At 37.3% G+C, this 14,811-nt stretch overlaps 1 protein-coding gene across 4 annotated transcripts in view; it reads right to left on the minus strand.

Moving 5' to 3' along the window:
• Positions 1-14,811, minus strand: part of tfeb (transcription factor EB) — a 92,223-nt gene that overhangs the window by 61,834 nt on the left and 15,578 nt on the right. The window contains exon 1 of one of the 4 annotated variants that reach the window (XM_039749172.1): positions 1,762-1,848. The exons of the other annotated variants lie outside the window; for them this stretch is intronic. The gene's annotated coding sequence lies outside the window, so the exon portion shown is untranslated. Of the gene's footprint in view, positions 1-1,761; positions 1,849-14,811 lie in introns of those variants that run through there. 4 annotated transcript variants of the gene reach the window in all.

The following is a 14,811-nucleotide window of genomic DNA, read 5'->3' on the forward strand; positions in this document are numbered from 1 at the left end:
TCAATACTTAAAGTAATGACATCTGTTGTTCAAGCTTTACCTTTTATTGCCATAAAGATTTTAATTTAAAATGTCACTATGATAAAATTATATTAAAAGCTTGTTTTCCCATTATTTTCTAATGAGCTAATGCCACCAAGAACAATGCCAGATTAACAGCCTATAGTCATCCTTTCAGCTTTGGAGAGGAATGTCCCCCAGATCACCAGATCATCCTCCTATGCTGCAGTAGGTTAAGATTCAATCTTAATCCTTATGGTGCATCAGCTCATATCCTGACTGAGGAGGAACATGAACTTTCAAAGGAAATATAAGCAGGGTACTGAAAATGGGACATCAGCTCAGCACTAAATTTGCTCTTTTCTAGACTATGCACTTTTTGTTCTCTTTTGCAAATTATGGTGGATAGTGATACGTGCTTTCAATCATTGTAGCTCACTGATTTTCAGTGATTGTGTTCACTCTACAATGGACTTGTACCCTGCCCAGGGGTTGTTGCTGTCTTGTGTTCAGTGCTTCATTGGACTGGCTCCATGTTTCTTGCAACATTGCAAGCAGGTCTGAAAAAGGAATGGATGGATGGATGGATGATATGCAATGTAAAAAAATACTCTTTTGTGTCATTGGCTATCTGAATACACCATCCTCATCCAAAACATACTGTATATAGTATTCATCTTTGTAACTACACTGACGGATGGATGATATGCAATGTAAAAAAAGACTCTTCTGTGTCATTGGCTATCTGAATACACCATCCTCATCCAAAACATACTGTATGAAGTATTCATCTTTGTAACTACACTGACAAATAATACACAAATGGAGGTGCACTGGGTGGTACTGCTGCTGTATAGATCTGTATAGTGTTCTGTGTTTGAATTCTGTGTATGGTTATTGTCTGTGTGGAGTTTACATGTTCTCCCTGTGTCTTCATTGATTTTAGTACTCTAGATTTCCCTCAAAGACATGCTGGTAAGGTTGACCACTGATTTCAACCTGGCTCTATGGGTTTTGCCAGAGCAGTCCCTGATTTGGATTAGTGCACTGTCTGAGATGCTTTTCTTCGCTGGGTTAAGTAAGTCAGAGATTATGTCATGGTATACTGGCAAGCAGTATCCTCTAATAACACGTCATACAGATCAAAGAAAATCAGAACTGTAGGAACTGCCAAGCACTGAGCAGACAAGCATTTATTGTCATAATCTTCCCAATAGTTAGTTATACTCTCAAACCAAAACTATTGCTGTAAAGACATTAAAATGTGTATTCATTTTTCTTGAAAAGAATACATATAAAGAGCAAAGAGTTATAAGAACATTACAAAATCAGCATTATAGTGTCCTGGTGGCACCATAGTACCTGCTTGGCACATATCCCTTCAATAATAATAATAATAATTCATGTTATTTATATATCACCTTTCCCATGCTCATGGTGTTTTTAATTAAACACCAAAGGCAGATCTGTTGGCACAGTCAAATATACTTTAAACTACATTGTTGTTGAATTATGCCTTGAATCTGCACTCTTCCCTCTGAATCAGTGTGTTGAAAAATGTTACAGTATAGCTGCCTTAAAGACCAGACCTCTAAAACAAAAAACACTTAAAGCAAAACAAAGGATAAAAGAAAACACATCTTCAGACTAACGTACTATGGAACATTCTATAATTCACAAATAGAAGCTTACTTTCTACCATTCCCATCACAAAGTGGTATTGCTAAGTAATAAAGATGAAGCCAGTGACTAAACTCTTACCTGCTCTTCAGCAAAGTAGAGCGTGCAGCCTTTATTCCATTTTGTGACCAAAAAGGAATGGCTGTTGCCGTTCTGCCTTTTATGCTTTTCTAGTGGAGAAGGCTTGTGACCCCGGGAGCTTGAAAATCACAGGAAAACCCTTAGTCATAAAATTGCCTAACCATCGGAATACTTCCCTTTTTCTAAAGCTGCCTTCTCTATTTCTTCCACATGATGATCATTTTTAGGATTTACTGTTTGTGCAGTTTTGTTTTGTTTTCTTCCACAAGCATTACTACACTACTTTTTTGAGCCTCCTATTTTCTATGTAGCTTAAGGAGAGGAAGGATGGAAGCAGTTCTATAAACTGTGAAGGGTATGGTTATGCAGATTATGGAAAATAATTGGTAAGGATATATATGTGCACTGAAAACTCACTTAACATATTATGGAGAAGGTCCAAATTAAGATTCCATATATACATGAACATGTTTTGTACTGAATGTATGCAGAATTATATGGTTTTTACTTACAGGATGTAATTAAACAAAATGGCTCTATGTTATGCTACCCACAAAGTCATTACTACAATAGTCAATAATAATAATAATAATAATAATAGATTTTATTCAATAGGTGCCTTTCTTAATACTAAAGGTCACCTTACAAAGAATTAGACAAAAATAAAAATATAAAAATAAAAGATAAAATCAAATAATAATAAAGTCAAAAAGTAGTAGCAAACATAAAATGAAAATAACTGGCTTTAACAATAGTAAAATCATAGTCGGTATACCAGTTTGAAATAGGTACATTTTGAGAATAATTTTGAATTGTATTATTCAGTCCAGTTGACTGATGTGAGAGGGAAAAGAATTCCAGAGTTGAGGGGCACTATGAGAGAATGCTCAGGCTCCCATAGAACAGCTGCAGATGGAGTAAGCAAGAGGGAGCAAGAGGAAGTGTAAGTCTGTAGGAGATCGGTGAGGTAGGGATGAGCAAGACCGTGGAGAGCTTTAAATGTTAAGTGCAGTATTTTGTATCATATTCGGTAGTAGACAGGGAACCAATGCAGTTGGGAGAGAATAGGTGTGATATGTTCAGTGGACTTAGAACAGGTAATTATCCTAGCAATAGAGTTTTGTATAAGTTTTTTGGGGATGCCAGACAGAATGATATTACAATAAGCTATATATGAAGTAAATAAGGCATTGACCAACACTTCAGTACTATGTTTTTTATGAGCAGGACTGACATAGTTCATATGAGATGAAAAAGAGAGTGTACAGTCTAGAATGATGCCCAGGCTCTTAACCTGAAAAGAGATGCTTGTGATAGTATTGTTAATTAAAATGGAAGAACTGTTAGCCTTAACAAGTACAGATTTAAAACCAACAAGGAGCACCTCAGTTGTATTGCTATTTAGTAGAGAAATTATGAATCATCCATGACTTTATGTCTTGGAGACATGCAGTGAGAATATTTCGGGGAAAAACAGAGATGGATTTAGTGGATAGATAAAGCTTTGTGTCTTCAGCATAACAGTGAAATTGGATGCCATGGTCCCGAAAGATACTGCCTATTATAAAGATGTAGTTGAGAAAAAGAAACTGCCCCAACCCACAGCCCTCTGGAGCTCCCTGGGTAACTACTGTATTCATTGAATTAAAACCATTGACAATAGTCAACACTTTTTCCGATGGCTTCTGCTGTTCATGCAAACTGAAAATACTCGAGTCTTACGAAGATTGAGTGACTTTTGGATGAATATTCCTTGAGGCATTAGAATAACCTCATTGTTTTTATAATCAAAGAAGCAGATTCCCTGATGATACCCAGGCCTTACAAGTACCCTTAAAGGTGACATCAGGTCGCAAAAGCCAAGCGGTATGAAGCAGCACTGAGGAATCTGCTGACTGAACAGGAGAGCTTGTAGAGGAGGGTTTTCTGTCATACACCTCCCGCTCTTTGTTTTGTTCTGTTTTGTGCTGAGGGCTACTCTGTCTACACTCTAGGAAGCAGACTCCCCTAGCAGTCATGTGGCTTTGGAGACATCATGCGTTATACTCTTCTCACGAGATGAGACTAAAAAGGCTAATCAAAACTGAAAGAGACAGTAATAGTGTATGAACACACCATGAAATGAGGATGTATTTAAAAAATAAAATAAAACTATGTTAGAAGAAATTAAAAAGAAAAAACGAACAGAGCATGCACCTAAGGTGACCTTTTCCACTACATAGAGCTTATTATTGTGATAATTGGCCTTGCTCAGAAATTACTTTCAGAGTAGTATGCCTCTATTTTGTTAACAAATGGTTATATAAAAGCAATTAGTTACCTCCAAGTAAGTTTCAAGTAATTTAAAACATGATTAAATCAATAAAAAAAAATATGACCAATTAATTAAATATTTAGAAGTAACTACTGTACAGTTTAACCTGTCTGGACAAAAACTATCAAACCAAATTGGGTTTGGGTTGGGAGCATGCACTGATTACAGCACATTGCCGCACCCACCACATGACAGAACACCTGGATTGGGACCCGAGTACAGTGGGTGACACCTCAGCACCACACTAGAACAGCATGAGTTTTTTTACAGTGGTTTGGAGTGCCAATCCTGCCACCAACCCCCAGGTTTTCCTTTGAAATTTGAAGGAACTTCTTGCAGAGATGGATGCAGGTTAATGTCATACCCAGGACAGAGTAACTGCAGGTTAAGGGCCTTGCTCAAGGGCCCAACAGAGTAGAGTCATGTCTGGTGTTCACAGGATTTGAACTGGCAACCTTCAGATTGCCAGTACAGATCCCTAGCCTCAGAGCCACCATTCCACCCCTAAACCATATCAGCCATTGTTAATTTTGATTTCTGAGAAGAAACACTAGCATGTTGACTTTGTCTGGCTTTAAAAAAGATCAATCATAGGTGATAATTTTTCCACCTCTACTGGACCCTGTCATAGAGGATGACCTTGTAGCTGGCAGGCTGACGTATTTTTTTAGCTGGTTTGCCAAGTGTAAGAAAGTTTACATTCCATCACCCAGACAATCCCTCTCACTATTTAGAAAGGAGGTGATCATGAAAATATTCTTTAATGCATTATGATGTGGCATAGTGGAAGGCTGCTGTAAGGAGACCAGGGTTCGTGACCTGGGTCCTCCCTGTGTTGGGTGTCTGAGTGGGTTTCCCCTGGATGCACCAGTTTCCTCCTGCTGTCCAAAGACATGCGGGTTAGTTGAATTGGCAATGCTAAATTGTCTCTAGTGTGTGTTTGCCCTGTGTTTGCAGGGTTTGTTCCTGCCTTACTCCCTTATGCTAGTTGAAATAGGCTTCAGCCCCCCTCATGTGCCTGACCTGGATTAAACAGGTTAGAAAATGAAATGACATGAAAACATCATGAACTTCCTGATGGGAATTTGTGGAGGTATAAAAAAAATGAAACTGATATCTTTGCCAAAGTTCCTGAGGGACCATACATTCTTGGCACCAATTTTTTGCCCTTCATTTAATTAAAATTCCCACTATAGCAGACTGCAGCAAAATGACTCGGGTGACACTTTGTAAAAAAGGTTACTCTGACTAACCTGATTAGCAAAATGATGAAACAGAGAAATAGAGAGACTGTCTATGAATTACAGGATTACATGGGAATATGTTTTAATCCCTCCAGTACACCTTCTAAAGCTTTCTTTCTGGTTCTGCCCGACTAAGCACAGAACAGATTTCAGTCCTCTCCACTTTTGCTCAAAGCACTAAAATTACATCTTGAGTCATAACATGCCAAGTCAGGCTCCTCAAATCCTGCGGGAATGTATTGCTATAAGTGTCAATAAATTGTTCTGTAAATTCAATAAAATCTTTCCAGGAGACCTTATCATGTGATCCTAACAAATAAAATCCTCACATTTTTAACGTTTTGTTCATTTTGTGAATAACTTATTTTGTCCTTTGACAATGGTCTGTTACAAGTGAGGACTCACACCAGAGTTTATGGCTTTTGTGTAATTTTAAGTGCTCTTTTAAAGATGGGTGGCACTCTTTTCAACTTCCTCAAAATGAGGGTTGTTTACAGCCAATTTGAGCTCAGAGAGGTACACATGAGACAAAACTGTGTTGTATTGAATTTTGCAATATTTTATTATATGACATTACCACAGAACTGAAATGAAACATAAAGTCAAATCGAAAACGCCTTTTGTTGAAAGTAGGGAATTGAAAAACTTAATTAAAGTTAACATGACAAACTGACTGCACTTTGGCAGAACTACTTTTTTGATACAACATTTATTTCTGTAGCACATTTTCATACAAATGATGTGGCTCAAAGTACTTTACATGATGAAGAAAGAGAAAAAAGACAAAATAAATAAGAAAATAGAATTAGGGAACACTAATTAACATAGATTAAAAGTAAGGTCCAATGGCCAGGGAGGACAGAAAAAACAAACAAAAAAAAAAAACCTCCAGACGGCTAGAGAAAAAAAAAATCTGCAGTGGTGTCCGAGGCCATGAGACCGCCCAGCCCCCTCTAGCCATGATGTCTGTATGTGGTGGGAAGGTGATAGTTTTCAGCAAACAATACAGACACCACCGTGCATGAAAAGGGTGCTGGGACCACACATCAAGAGTTTTACATACAAACTTAATTTACTGAGTTGCATCTTCAGACGAGTAGAGTAAATTAGAACATTGGTAACTCAGAGATGCAACACTGTATCCACAGACTTATTTAAAAACTGACTGTCAGCACCAGAGCACAAGCTCACCATAGTATTGGAACAGGTCTCATGATATACTCAAACAGTACTGAGAGCAGCAAACTGCAGTTACTACCACTCAAGTGCTTGAGGCATTGATACAGTACACCTTTCACTGATACTAATTCAGAAACAGGGGTAGATTACAGCAAGAATGAGTTATACAGTAGTGGACCTCACACTGCTCTCTTCAGCAGTCCTCTAGTATGATGAAGAGAGAAAAACACCCAAATTACCAATGTCCAATTTTCTGGTCAAATCATCTCTCTGCCCCTGCTACTTATGCTCCTTTCTTCTTTAAAAAAAAAGATAACATTTTAAGTAGTTCATATATTCAGTGAAGACCCGCAGCTAATGGGTCAGTGAGGTGTTCAAGCAGAAAACAGAAGTACAGCCATTGTTGAAGCGATGTTAGATGTAAACTCAGATATCAAAGAGATTCATTTAATTTTGGATGGTTCTGCACTACAGTAACTTTATATTAGTGACTTTATAGGGTCATTTTTGTCACGTGTACAGTATTCAGTGAAAATCAAGCTTAAATGTGCTAATTAAATGTCAACCTGTCTTATGTTACTGTAGTGTAAATATTTCATATTTAATATTTAAAATTAATTTATTTTAATTAAAAATAAAAACCTTACAAAAACATAACTTAAAACTTGTGTATTTTTGACTAATTTCAATTCATTTCATAATGGCTATCAATAAGTAACACTAAACATGCAGTACATTTCTTTAATAAAACATATTCTCATATCCTGAGAATACTGTATTATGAATGAAGCCTGAGTGAATACAATACAAATTGTATAGTGTGCTAACTGTATTGTCTCATCCCTACTAAGTGGTCAATTTTGGGTGAATTGCTAAATTTCTGTGTTTTAGACATGTGTCCATTTAGCTCTGTTACCCAAGGAAATGGCCCTACTTGCATGAACAGTTTTACACTGGGTGGAGAGTCTAGTATGAAAGGAATGTGTCCCACAGTCTGCAAGATGTGTTGGAATATACTAATTCAAACAGTAAGCTGCAGCTCAAAAATAAAGATTTAGATTATGGAATGACTAGAAAAAGAGTATTTTATGTTTTAAATTACTTTTGCCATTCTGTTCCTGGGAGAGAGCTGAAAATAGCTGTCTACCAACAGTCTCCATTTAACTTGACAACTTTGAGAGGATCTGCAGAGAAGAATGACAGAAAATCCCCAATTCTAGGTATGTGAAGCTTGTCATGTCATACCCAAAAAGACTTCAGGTCGTAATCATAGTCAAAGGTGCTACAACATGTACTAACTGAAGTGTTTGAACAGTTGTGTCAACGGGATAATTCAGTTTTTTATTTTTAATAAATGTGTTTGTCTTCCTGATGCATTGAATGTCACTTGATGAGAGAAAAACAAATTATTAATTTTAGCGTAAGACTACAATACAATATAACAAAATGTGAAATAAGTGAAGACGTTCTGAACACTCTCTGAAAACACTGTATACATTATGTACACACACACACACACACACACATATATATATATATATAAATAAAAACACCCCAGCCATGATGCCTCCAAACTGGAAGAACGGGGAAGCAAGCATGGTAAGAATGTTACCTTCCCCGAAGTGCTACATGGCAGCCCCCCCCGGGTTGCAGCGGTGCCTAGGACTCATTGGGAGTTGGAGTTTGGTGCAGCCCTGTTGGGATCTGTGGGCAACACCACGGGGTGTTACAGTTACTCCTGAGCCCGTATGGGCGATTCTTTCATTACACCCAGAAGCATCTGGAGCACTTCCGGATAACATATAAAAGGAGCCAGCAGACACTACTTGGGTAACCAGAGTCAGGTGGAAGGGGACAAAGCTTGCCGAGGAGAAGGAAAAAGAGAAAAGAAGAAGAGAAAAATATTGTGAAGTATTTGTGCTTTGGGACTGTGTTTGACCTGTGTTTTTTTCAGTGTGCCTCATTTGTCTGCATTGGGATGGGTTGCTGGTGTGCCCACTAGAGTTGTCACTATATATATATTTTTTTTTTTTTTAAAGACAGTGTCTTTGTTATATATGTTTGGTTGATTTTCTACTGTATTTTCCACACCAATCAATATAAAATATCTTTATATGTGGTCATAATTCAAAGGGCTTCACTATCGTGAACAATAATATTATTAAAGAAAGACACAATGCTTTGAAAAATCATAGAAATACAGAAGTGGATGTTGGTATTTCTCTGTTTTTGAATACACAAGCTGTACCAGTACAATTGGAGAACTCTGTCTAATTTATAATACTGCCAGCAAGTTACCTTATCTAAGCTAACTTAAAAATCCTAACCTGTCTACCATTGCACAGTGGGGAAGTTATGTTCCATGTTGCTTAAAAAATCAAATTCACTTCATTAAAAGCTGTCCAAAACATATTTAGGATTTACCAGACTTTTATTAATTGTGTTAAAATTTTAGAGTTCATCAGAAGATGATGTAGGATTGATTATATTTGAATTGCAGTTCATTCACTAGCAATGGAATTTATAAAAACAAACAAATTATAATAACTAAAAAATGAATTTACACAGAGTCATCAATTAATATAACCTGTCTGAGGAATGTGGAAGGAAAACCCAAACAGAGAAACATGCACAGAAACTCCATATAGGCCACGGCTCAAAAATAGGACCCCGGAATTGAAAGCAGGCAGTGTTAAACATTGTGCCAACATGCCATCCATATACAAGATGATATACAGAATTCTGACAGACTGAGGGAACTGAAAAAAGTTTTAATTCTTATTAAGGCCTAAAGACATCTGTCTTAAATGTTTCAGCAAAAATGATTTGCTGCTTTTACTGAAGAGAACCTTGGATGGAAAGTACTGCTCCTCTATTGCTTCTGTATTGTTTGTTCTTTTTTTCTTTACTTTCATTATTCTTTTTGCTATCTTCAAATCCTAATTGCCAAAAATATGGTACAGAAGTCAAATATGAGGAAGGATGTAATTTGTTCATATTTTAGTGTATTCACCTGTAGTTGTGAGCTGGACTTGGAATGTAATTTATCCATATTGCATTTTGGAAATACTCTAATTGTGGCTAGAATTATCTGTATTCATGCCAAAAGACGTCAGCATGAGGATAATAGAACATGAAATTTTATTTATTTCCATGCTGCCTGTCCTTGAAAATAAGTAAAGCTTCAGATAAGGATGAAACCATGTGCTACTATGTCAAACAGTGGATGTGGTACATTAGAAAAAAATTCAGAAATGTATTTACCAAGTGTGTTTATTTGTTTTACTGTTTTTTTCCTCAAAGCCTTCACCTTTTCTGTATCATCAAGATCAAAATGTCACCCATCAGTTTGTTCTGCATATTATACGGAGAGACTGCACTTTCAATATTTTATGGCTGACATCAAAGAAGAGTGACATTTCAGGAATGTTAAAGCAAGTTAATATTTACTACAACTCCAGTTTCTTAAAGGACATGCACCAATCAGCCGCAACATTCAAACCAGTGATAGGTGAAGGGAATAACATTGATTATCTCATTACAATGGCATCTGTCAAGTGGTGGAATGTATTAGGCAGCAAGTGAACAGTCAGTTCTTGAATGAGATGCGTTAGAAGCAGTACAAATGGGCAAGCATAAAGATCTGAGCGACTTTGACAAGGACCAAATTGAAATGGGTAGACGACTGGGTCAGAGCATCTCCAAAATAGCAAGTCTTGTGGGGTGTTACAGGTAATCATTGGTTAGTATCTACCAGAAGAGGTTCAAGGAAGGACAACCAGTAAACAATGAACAAGGGTTATGGGCATCCAAGGCTGACTGATACACGTGGGGAGAGAAGGCTAGCCCTTCTGTTCTGATCCCACAGAAGAGCTACTGTAGCACAAGTTGCTGAAAAACTTAATGCAGGTCATGAGATAAAAGTGTCAGAACACTGTTCATCACAGCTTGCTATTAATGTGGCTGCATAGCCGCACACTGGTCAGGGTCCCATGCTGACCACCATTCTGGCACATAAGACTCAGAACTGGACCACGGTGCAATGGATGAAGATGGCCTGGTCTGATTAATCACATTTTCTTTTAGATCATGTGGGTAGCTGGGTGTGTTGTGTGTTTATTAGGGGAAGAGATGTCAACAGGATGTACAATGGGAAGAAAGCAAGCTGACGGAGGCAGTCTGTGCATTGCTGTGTGCAATGTTCTGCTGCGAAACCTTGGGTCATGGCATTCATGTGGACTTCATAAGTACCTCTTACCTAAATAATGTTGCAGACCACATTCATCCCTTCATGCCAATGGTATTCTCTGATGGTAATGGACTCTTTCAGCAGGATAATGCACCCTACCATACTGTAAAAATTGTTCAGGAATGGTTTGAGGAACATAACAAAGAGTTCAAGGTGGCCCCTAAATTCCCCAGCATCTGTGGGATGTGCTAGAAAAACAATTCAGATCAATGGCGGCCCCTCCTCACAACTAACATGTCGTAAAAGATATTCTGCTATGTCTTGGTGCCAGATACCACATGACACCTTCAGAGGTCTTGTGAGGTCTATGACCTATGGGGTCTGAGCTGTATTGGTGGCACGAGGAGAACTTACACAGTATTAGGCAGGTGGTGTTGTGTTGTGGCTGACTGGTATAAAATATGCTACTCAGATGATTTATTAGCTCTTTGTTAAAAGTGTGGTGTTTACAAAATAAAGATTTTATTACTAGTGGTTTAGCCAGTTTTTTTAGCAATGGCAATGTTTTTAGAGTTGTTTAGATGTCAGTTGGAAATTAAACCTGTATTTATACTGTGATCATGAAAAGAAACACAAATTGTATTTCTCTAAAAAAGCTTTTAATTTGGAAATTAAATATATTTGTAAATATAGTGTTTAGGCATAAAATTGTTTTATCTGGGCTTGACTGTAAGGTCAGGGTCAAATGACTAAACTCTTAGTTTACTTACCAAGTTGTTTAATTGCATGATACTATACATTATTAGTGGACTAATATTATATCTGTGCATTGTCTTTAAATAGCCTGGCTAAAGCACTCAATGATGTGATCTACACTGGGAAGTCAAGGGCTTGTAAAATAATTTTCTTACACTTTATAATAACTTTTGTTGCATTGACATCTCTACTGAGGCCCCTCTGCAGACCTCTTGAGTCAGAAGGCACAAAATAGACTCAAGTAAGGATAAAGGCCTATAATTCAAGGGATAACAACTAAAATATACAGAAGAACTCACCTATTAGAAGACACTGATTTTGTAAATGAAAGTGACTTCCAATCTGCAGAAGGTTCAACTCTCTTTAAAATCACACACAACCTATCTCTCCAAGTAAATGAGAAGAAGCAAATGGCAGAGAATGGGGAAAAGCAAAGAGAAGCTTGGAGAACTGTGAATTAATAAAGACACTTAAGGAAATTCTCTAGGGAATCCTGAAGAACTCTAGGACTCTTCCCAGCAGCATTCTAAAATCTTCTCTTAAACAATCACTATATCATGAAGCAGAGAGAAAGAGTATAACACATGAAGAATCCTCCACATGAACCTGGAGAAACAGCAAAGCAACACCTCCACACACCATTGGACATCATCCATGAAGACTAGGCATCGTAAACTATTTATCTGTGCCATGATAAAGTAGAACTCTAACTAGCAGCAAACAGCCAGCCTAAATGTTATTTGTTTGACTGTCTGTCTGTGTCCAATCCTATATGTCAATACATACAGTATTTGTAGGTTATCATATTTGTATAATCCTTGCATTTATCAATTGTTTAATTCTGTTTCTTAAAGTGAGAGTGCTTCAGTTACCTTGGTACAAGTCTAAAGACTGGAGACCTATCTCCTACAATGGAGGTAGGGTAAACATTGTAAAAGCCTTGCCAAACTAGTTGATCAATTACCAGTATTGCCAAAGGCAAAACTGATAATTAATTAACCAAGCTAAAACTTATTTTTCAAATCCTACAGATAAAATGACAATAAGAGAGGGCAAATATGTAAAATGGAAGTAATATCATCCATCTCATTTAGACAGTTACGGGGAGTAATACATAAGACCCTTCTCATCTTTCAAAAATATCAAGCAAATCTTAAAAAGATTTGTACTGCAACTTCCCCATTCACATTAACTTAAGAACTTCCCCTTTTCACACAGTTAAACAGCATTGCATGTGAGCCAGATGTATTTCAATCTGCACGCATACGTACATTTTCTCGACATTTTCTCTCACATGGGATACAAATCAGCTACTGAATAGAAAGTCTTGGATGCAACAAACACATCCTTTACTAAACTAGCAAAAATTACTTGGCTCAGCCTTATTGTCTCTCGGTTTACATTTTCTCCATTTGTAATATGCTGAGGTATCTAGTTTTATCTGTATTTTTTATCACCAAAAACTACAGTAACACAAAAAAATCAAAAAATATATGTGTACAAAAACACAACACATTAATTACAAAGCCACTATAAATATGAACTTTAAATGAATAGAAGACAAACTACCAAACTACTACAAAGTGTAATGGCGAGATCTAGTACTGACAAAATGTTTTATATATTCTAGCTGCTCTTTCACAGCACCAGGCTACATCAAACAACTTTTGAGTTAAAAAAATATGCAATATATGGAACCTAATATGGAAGCATACTTTATTTCTTTTTGTATAATATTTACTGTTTTCGACAGTGTAATTTAGTAATAAAGTGCAGCCTACTCTAAATACAGTAAGATGTTGGTATCTGAGACCCTGTTGGAGGTGCTACAACCGTCCTAGGGCCATAACTGTGTACCTACCACTCAGTCTCTATATTAGAGGACTGAGAGTCATGTTTTCATCCTTTTATCTTTAAGTAAGCACATGGTTGCACAAAGGTTGAACTTTTTCTCCTCTCCCGTTCATGAATGGATATTAAGGCAGAGATATGGCTTGCCAAGTGTCTAGTCTAGCATCCTTGGGTTGTATCACTGCTTTTTCAAGATGATGTCACTGTTCTGGCCTCACCTTTCTATGACACTTAAGTGCTTTTCTGATAAATGTAGCATGGTGGAGTTAACACCCAGTGCTTCTAAATCTGGGGTCAAGGGGGATTATATTTTTCATTTTGCCAAAAGAATGCAAAGGAATTCTCTAGGAAGAGTTGGAGACTTTTGCCAGTTATGGTTTGACGTTTTCAGTCTGTTATCACCATGACATTCTCGTAAGAAATGCAAGAAAAATTAGAATTGAAAAATGGTAACATAACGTATGAAGTTTGTTTAGTCACCATCAGTAATTCAGTCTGATCCTTACCAAATCATTTACTTGCCAGTCCTAAATAGTAAAAATAAAAGAAGATTAAAAATACACTCTATAGAATGTTTTGGGTGAATAGCTGTATCATAAAAACAAGTGGCATAGTGCATAGTGCCACTGTCTCATGGATCCAGCTTCTCATGTTTAAAGCCCACTCTTGGTCATTGTTCATTTGCACATGTGCCTTGTTCTTGTGTGAGTGTTTCTCTGGTTACTCAGATTTTCCTCGACTGTCCACAAAGATGTGATCTATGATTCCAAGTTGGCCTTGATTGAGTGCGAGTTTGGGTGTATACTGTATGTGCTGTCCAGGGCTGTTTAATTGGCAGGATTGGCACTCCAGCCACTGTAAAAAAACATCACACTGTTCCATTCCATTCGATCTAGTGTGCTGCTGTGTTGTCATCCATTGCACGCCTGAGCTCGGGTCTAATTTAGGATCCTGAGGTGGTTCATCGTGTGGTGGGTGTGACATCACACCATATCAGATCATGTTCCCAACCTCTCTCTCTCTCTCAGTCTAACACAGGCTTCTGGAGAGCTACAGCCCATGTAGATTTTTGAAGCTGTATTTTCAATTAAAGAAGCATCCTACTGGCTTTAGATCATCTGCCTATATCCAATAAGTACCAATATTTTATTATTAAGTCATGTAAATTATGAATATTGTATGGACATTTGGACAGCATACCAACAAAGTCCACAGCTGATTCATAGCCTCAGGAACAAATTTAATTCCTGTCCAGTAGCAGTCTGAATACATCCACACATTTTCACCATTGGCTTTTGCCCAAGTATTGTGGTATCCTCCCACATTTCCTAAGGCATACATATTCAGTTTATTCACTTTAATTAAGTATGCCCTGTAAAGCACTGTTGTCAGAAAATGGATGGATGAATCTGCATGGTTAGGCCATTAAAATAAGAAAAACTGAGGAAGTGAGAGAGGCACATCATTTTCAGTACAGAAGAGAGTGTCAGGAAATGCAAGTGTACAGGACTACAGGC

Source organism: Polypterus senegalus, chromosome 3 (assembly GCF_016835505.1).
Source record: "Polypterus senegalus isolate Bchr_013 chromosome 3, ASM1683550v1, whole genome shotgun sequence".
NCBI classification, from domain to species: Eukaryota; Metazoa; Chordata; class Cladistia; order Polypteriformes; family Polypteridae; genus Polypterus; species Polypterus senegalus.